Genomic DNA, 6,799 nt, shown 5'->3' on the forward strand with positions numbered 1-6,799 from the left:
AATTCTACCAAACACTTAAAGAAGAATTAATACGCCTTTCTCAGACTCTTCCAAAAACTAGGAAGGGACACTTCTAAACTCATTTTACAAGGCCAGCATTACCCTGGTACAAAAACCAGACAAGGACATTACAAGAAAAGAAAATTACAGACCAATATCCCTGATGAACATACATACTCGAAAAAAATTTGCAAACAGAATTCAGTAGTACATTAAAAGGATCATACACCATGACCAAATGAGCTGTATTCCTGGATTCAGGGATGGTTCAACATCTGCAAATCAATTAATGCAATACACCACATTAACAAAATGAAGTATAAAAATTATATGATCATCTCAGTAGATGCAGAAAAAGTTTTGACAAAATTCAGTATTCATTTATGATAAAACTCTCAACAAAATAGGTATAGTGCTAGCATACCTTAACATATTAAAGGACATATATAAGAAACCCATAGCAAACATCATACTCAATGATGGAAAACTGAAAGCATTTCCTCTAAGATCAGGTACAAGACAAGAATGCCCACTCTTGCCACTTTTATTCAACATAGCACTGGAAGTCCTAGCCAGAGCAATTAGGCAAGAAAATGAAATAATAGGCTTCCAACTCAGAACAAAAGAAGTAAAATTTTCTGTGTTTGCAGATGACATAATATTATATATAGAAAACCCTAAAGATGCCACCAAAAACTATTAGAACTAATAAATTCAGTAAATTTGCAAGATACAAAATCAGTATATAAAAATCAGTTGCTTTTCTATACACTAACAATGAACTATAGGAAAGAGAAATTAAAAAAACAATCCCATTTACAATAGAATCAAAAAGAATAAAATACTTAGGAATAAATTTAAGCAAGGGGATGAAAGATCTATTCACTAAAACTTATAAAACACTGATAAAAGACATTGAAGAAGACACAAATAAATGAACAGACATTCCATGCTCATGGAATGGGAGAATTAATATTGTTAAAATGCCATACTACCCAAAGCAGTCTACAGACGCAATACAATCCCTATTAAAATTCCAATGGATAATCACTCTGAATGATTCTATATATATAATATTCTTGAAATAACAAAGTTATAGAGATGGAGAACAAAAGAAAAATACCAATGGCATTTTTCACAGAAATAGAAAAAACAACTCTAAAATTTATATGAAACCACAAAAGAGCCTGAAAATAGTCAAGAAATCTTGAGAAAGAAGACAAAGCTGGAGGCATCACACTTCCCACTCTCAAACTATATTACAAAGCTATTGTAATCAAGACAGTATGGTAGTGACATAAAAACAGACACACAGATCAATGAAACAGAATAGAGGACCCAGAATAAACCCACTCATATATAGTCAATTTATGACAAAGCAGCCAAGAATATACTGTTGGTAAAGAATATTCTGTTCATTAAATGGTGTTGGGAAAAATGGATATCCACACGCAAATGAATGAAACTGGACCCCTATCTTACACCATACACAAAAATCAACTCAAAATGGATTAAAGACTTGAATGTAAGACCTGTAACCATAAAACTCCTAGAAATAACGTAAGGTGTAATCTCCTGGATCTGGTTCTTGCAATGAGTTTTTGGATTTGACACCAAAAGCAAAGGCAGCAAAAGGAAAAATAAGCAAGTAGGACTACATGCAATTAAAAACTTCTGTACAGCAAAGGAAAGCATCAACAAAATGAAAAGATAAGCAATGGAATGGGAAAAACATTTGCAAACTACATATACAATAAGTGGTTGGGGGAAAGTAGGGGGGGTCGTGGTAGGATGAACTGGGAGATTGGGATTGACATATATACACTAATATGTATAAAATGGATAACTAATAAGAACCTGCTGTATAAAAAATAAATTAAATTAAATTTTTAAAAAAACAAAAAAACAATATGGGGTTAGTGTCCAAAATATACAAGGTACTCATACAACTCAATAGCAAAAAATCAAATAACCCAATTTAAAAAAAGGGCAAAGGACCTGAACAGATATTTTCCTAGAGAAGACATACAAATGGCAACAGGTAGATGAAAAGGTAGTCAACATCACTAATCATCAAGGAAATGCAAATCAAAACCATGAGATATCATCTCACGCCTGTTAGGATGTCTACTATCAAAAAGATACAAATAACAAATGCTGATGAGGATGTGAAGAAAAGGAAATCCTGGATGGGGAACTGGTGTTGGTGGGAATGTAAACTGGTACAACCACTATGAAAAACAGTATGGAGGTTCTTCAAAAAATTTAAGATAGAATTACCATATGATCCAGCAATCCCACTTCTGGGTATACAGTTGACCCTTGAACAACATAGAGGTTGGTGGCACTGACCCTCTGCCCAGTTGAAAATCCAAGTATAACTTATAGTTGGTCCTTCTGTATCCATGATTCTGTATCCATGGATTCAATCAACTTTGGATCGTGTAGTACTGTGGTATTTACTATTGAAAAAAAATCCTTGTATAAGTGTACCCTAGCAATTCAAACCTGTGATGTTCAAGGGTCAATTGTATATCCAAAGGAAACAAAATCATTATCTTGAAGAGATACCTATACTCCCATGTTCACTGCAGCATTATTCACAATGGCCAAGGTGCGGAAACAACGTGTCTGTCGACGAAAGAATGAATAAAGAATATGTAGTATAAATATAGAATGGAGTATTATTCAGCCTTAAAAGAAGGAAATCTTGCCAGTTGCAACAACATGGATGAATCTGGAGGGAATTATGCTAAGTGAAATAGCCAGATAGAGGAAGACATTATTTATATGTGGAATTTTTTTAAAAAAGAAAGTTGAACTCATAGAAACAAAGAGTAGAATGGCACCTGTCAGGAGACAGGGATGAGGGAAAGAGAAAGAGGTTAGTAAAAGGGTATAAACTTTCAGTTAGAAGAGAAATAAGATCTGAGGATCTAACATATAATGGTGACTATAGTTGATAATACTGTGTTGTATGATTTAAATTTGATAAGAGTGGAACTTAAGTGTTCTCACGAAAAAAAAAGATAAATATGTGAGGTGATAGATTTAACTCATTGGTGGGGATCATTTTACAAGGTATATGTATCAAAGCATCATCATTATACACTTTAAATGTATTACAGTTTTGTGAATTATACCTCAATAAAGCAGAAAAAAAGTGAAAAAATGTATTGATAGTGGTGATGACTGTATCACTATCATTCAACTCTGAATATACTAAAAACCTCATTGTGCACTTTAAAAGGGTGAATTTTATGGCATGCAAATTATATTTCAAGTAAAAAATTTACATACAAAAATGAAAAAAATGTTGATATTTGCTATATACGAGGTGTTGTTGGTGCTGGTGATTCATTAGTCAATGGAGAAATAGAGAGTGGAACTTAATTCTAATGTGAACAATTCTGGTGGACTTCATAGTTCAAAGAAGGATCACCAGGGTGTGGGGGTGGGGCGGGGGGAGATGAAAGAGACCTGAGCAAAATTTTGGGTGGAGGAAAAGGAGCTGGCAGGGGGAGAATGGAGCTGAGAAAAATGGTAAAAGGGTTTCTCTTGGGAGGAAATGATACTTTCTTTTCTGAAACAGGAAAGAGAGAAAGGGAAAGAAAGGGAAAGAAAGAAAGAAAGAAAGAAAGGAAGAAAGGAAGAAAGAAGGAGAAAGAAGGAAAGAAAGAAAGAAAGAAAAAGAAAGAAAGAAAGAAAGGAAGGAAGGAAGGAAGGAAGGAAGAAAGAAAGAAAGAAAGAAAAGAAAGAAAGAAAGAAAAAGAAACTCTGGTACATTCTGGTGCAACTTAGTGATTAAGTGAGGGATGTTAAGTTGGAAGGGACTCTCCTGGGTGGAAATATCTTAAAAATCCACAAGAGGGAGATATATTGCTATTGAAGTAGAGTGGTGCTAATGAAATAACCAATTCCTAACTTTTCAGAGCAGAATATTTTACTGCATTTCCCCAGTTGAAAATAAGAAAAGGATAGGCTTTCTCAAGTTTGACTTTTCAGTTTTCTTTTGGGATGGGAGATTAGATTTAGGAATGCTCAGTTATTTGCAGAGTCTTGGAATATGCATGATATGTCAAGGTTTATGATGCATCAACAGCTTCAGTGAGCACATCTAAAGGCTTTAAGGATTTTTGTTTGTTTTTGATCTGATTGTGACTCTTTAAAGGATGGATTGCAAAGCTGTCTTTTCTCTGCTTCTTCTTTTCATTTCTTTGGCAGTGGCAGTGGGGAGTCGGTGCTGGCCAGATTGGGTTTTGTATTCTTACTGGGAAGTGCCCTCGCTAATCTCACTGTCTCCTTTGGGCAAGATGTCTCAGCAGGACGAATCATCTTGGTTTTCAGTGGCCTTTACGTACTAAGAGGCAGAGATGGACTCTAAGTAACTATAGAAAAGGAACCTTTATTTTAAATAGCATATATTTGTACTTTGAAATTCATACTCCTTGCCTGACCTCCTCATGTTTATGTGGTCAGTAGGGCAGAAACCCTTTATAATTGCAAAAGAAACGTTTGCAACATTATTACTAGATTACTTACAAGTTTTATTTGCTTTCTTTTTAGAAAAAAAATTTTTTTTTCTCTTCCTATATGAAGAAATGATATGTACTAATGATACCTTTAGTGTTTGCCTTTCCTGAAGACTCCCTAATTCTTAAAACTGTTTCTTCTTTGGTCTTCCCATTCCCTTTTATAGTGTCCTATTCTCGGTATTCTTTGAGTGATCATTTCCTTCTTCCCACATCATTGCAGTCCAGGGTGACCTCTGTGGTCAGCCTCTCTTAGGAAGGCTGTGTTGTGTAAAGGCTAAGAGCACAGGCTGGAGACAATCTGTTCTGGGTTCATATCCCAGCTCCAGCACTGACTAGCTGTGTGTGACCTTGTGCAAGTTGCTTCAGTTATCTAAGCCTTAGTCTTACAAACCACAAAATGGGGATAATGATCGGATTTATGTGAGGATGAGATCAGTTAATATATGTAAAGGTCTTAGAACAGGGTCCGGCAAATAGGAAGCACACTTTAAAGGTTGGCCATTACTATTGTTTTCATTATTAATCTCTTCCACCAGAGACTCTCCTTGCAGGAGCTCAGCTACACCATAAGTCTCATGTATTCCCTTTATATCTTTTCTGAGCTCTAGACACATTTCCTAGAGCTTTCTAGACATTTTCACATGGGCTGCCGTCAGGGTACCTCAGACTCAACATATTTAGAACTGAACGCATTATCTATCTACCACTCCTGGTAACCTGCTTTTTCTATTCCCTCTTTTAGCCAATGGCATCATTTCTTGTCTAGGAGCTGAAGCCAGGAAACAAAGAGTTATCCTTGCCTTCAATCCTTTACCTCCAACTCATTTGATTACCAAATTATGTCAATGCACCTATTCAAACTTTATCCACACTCAAGCCCTTTATTACTACAGGGACCTTGAACCCTCTCCTTGCCCTTACTTATACCTCATTCTTTCCACTTTGTCCAGAACGATATTTTACAAATGAAAATCTGATCCCATACCTCCTCAGAGTAAAAAGTTCTATATTTTTCATAGCTTTCAATATTATATATAGTCTGACACACAAGATCCTTCATGATCTGGCCCTTGCTTGCCTCACTGTGCTGACCTATTGCTTCTCTTTGCCACATAGAAAATGTTGTTCTCTTTCCCATTTATTTGCTGCTATAATCTTTCAGTGATACGAACAGTTATACACATGGGATAAAATAATGTTGGGCCATTGTGAATTGAGCTGAAGTAACCATTTCATCTCTTCTCCATGGTCTAGACATTGCTTCCGTGTCTAAATGTCCTATGTAAGCAGGATTTAATCGAGGCACTTAGAGTGAATTTCTACTTGGACTTATTAAAGCATTGATTTCAGAATTTCAGTATTTTTTAAGTAGCACTAAGGCTCATACCTCTGCCTCAATCATCTTAACGTGGGGCGAATGATTTCATGTGTGACCAGATGGCGCGCTCTTTACATGATGTTCTTTGTGTGGTGAAGAGTTTTGGAGTCAAAATCTGTGATTCCGGGTGGAGGCGCTGTAGAAGCAGCCCTTTCCATATACCTTGAAAACTATGCAACCAGCGTGGGCTCCCAGGAACAGCTTGCTATTGTGGAGTTTACAAGATCTCTTCTTGTTATTCCTAATACTCTGGCAGTTAATGCTGCCCAAGACTCCACAGATCTGGTTGCAAAATTAAGAACTTTTCATCATGAGGCTCAGGTTAACCCAGAACACAAAAATCTAAAATGGATTGGTCTTGACCTGGTCAATGGTAAACCCCGAGACAACAAACAGGCAGGGATATTTGAACCAACCATAGTTAAAGTTAAGAGTTTGAAATTTGCAACTGAAGCTGCAATTACCATTCTTTGAATTGATGATCTTATTAAATTACACCCAGAAAGCAAAGACGATAAGCATGGAGGTTATGAAGATGCTGTTCACTCTGGAGCCCTTGATGACTGATCTGATTTCTTTTATTTACAACAATCTTAGATGCCATTTTCTTGTACCTCGAGTATTACACATTAAAGTGCAAATGTGCAAATTAAGCTGTCAAAAAAACAAAAAGAAAAGACAATGTTCTTATTTTGAGTTGGGGACACAAAGGAGGAAACCTCATTATACGTGCAGCAGAGAGGGATTAGTATCTAAATACCTGTTTTAGTAGCGATCCTAGCACATAGTAGGTACTAAATACATGTTAATATTTGTATGAATAAAATCTGGGCTCTATATGAATGGGAGTGCTTTGTTGCTCACGGACTGTGAAACTGTCCTCAAT

The 6,799-nt window shown here is 36.0% G+C and overlaps 1 non-coding gene and 1 pseudogene across 1 annotated transcript; both read left to right on the plus strand.

Annotated features, from left to right (window-relative positions):
• The window catches only part of LOC133096623 (T-complex protein 1 subunit alpha-like), a 75,641-nt pseudogene extending 69,161 nt beyond the window's left edge, over positions 1–6,480 (plus strand).
• Positions 5,666–5,795, plus strand: LOC133097068 (small nucleolar RNA SNORA20). The gene has a single exon (XR_009701944.1). It is a non-coding gene; the product is annotated as a small nucleolar RNA SNORA20 (small nucleolar RNA).
• Positions 6,481–6,799: the final 319 nt, after the last annotated feature.

The sequence above is a fragment of the Eubalaena glacialis genome, chromosome 8 (genome assembly GCF_028564815.1).
Source record: "Eubalaena glacialis isolate mEubGla1 chromosome 8, mEubGla1.1.hap2.+ XY, whole genome shotgun sequence".
Lineage (NCBI taxonomy): Eukaryota > Metazoa > Chordata > Mammalia > Artiodactyla > Balaenidae > Eubalaena > Eubalaena glacialis.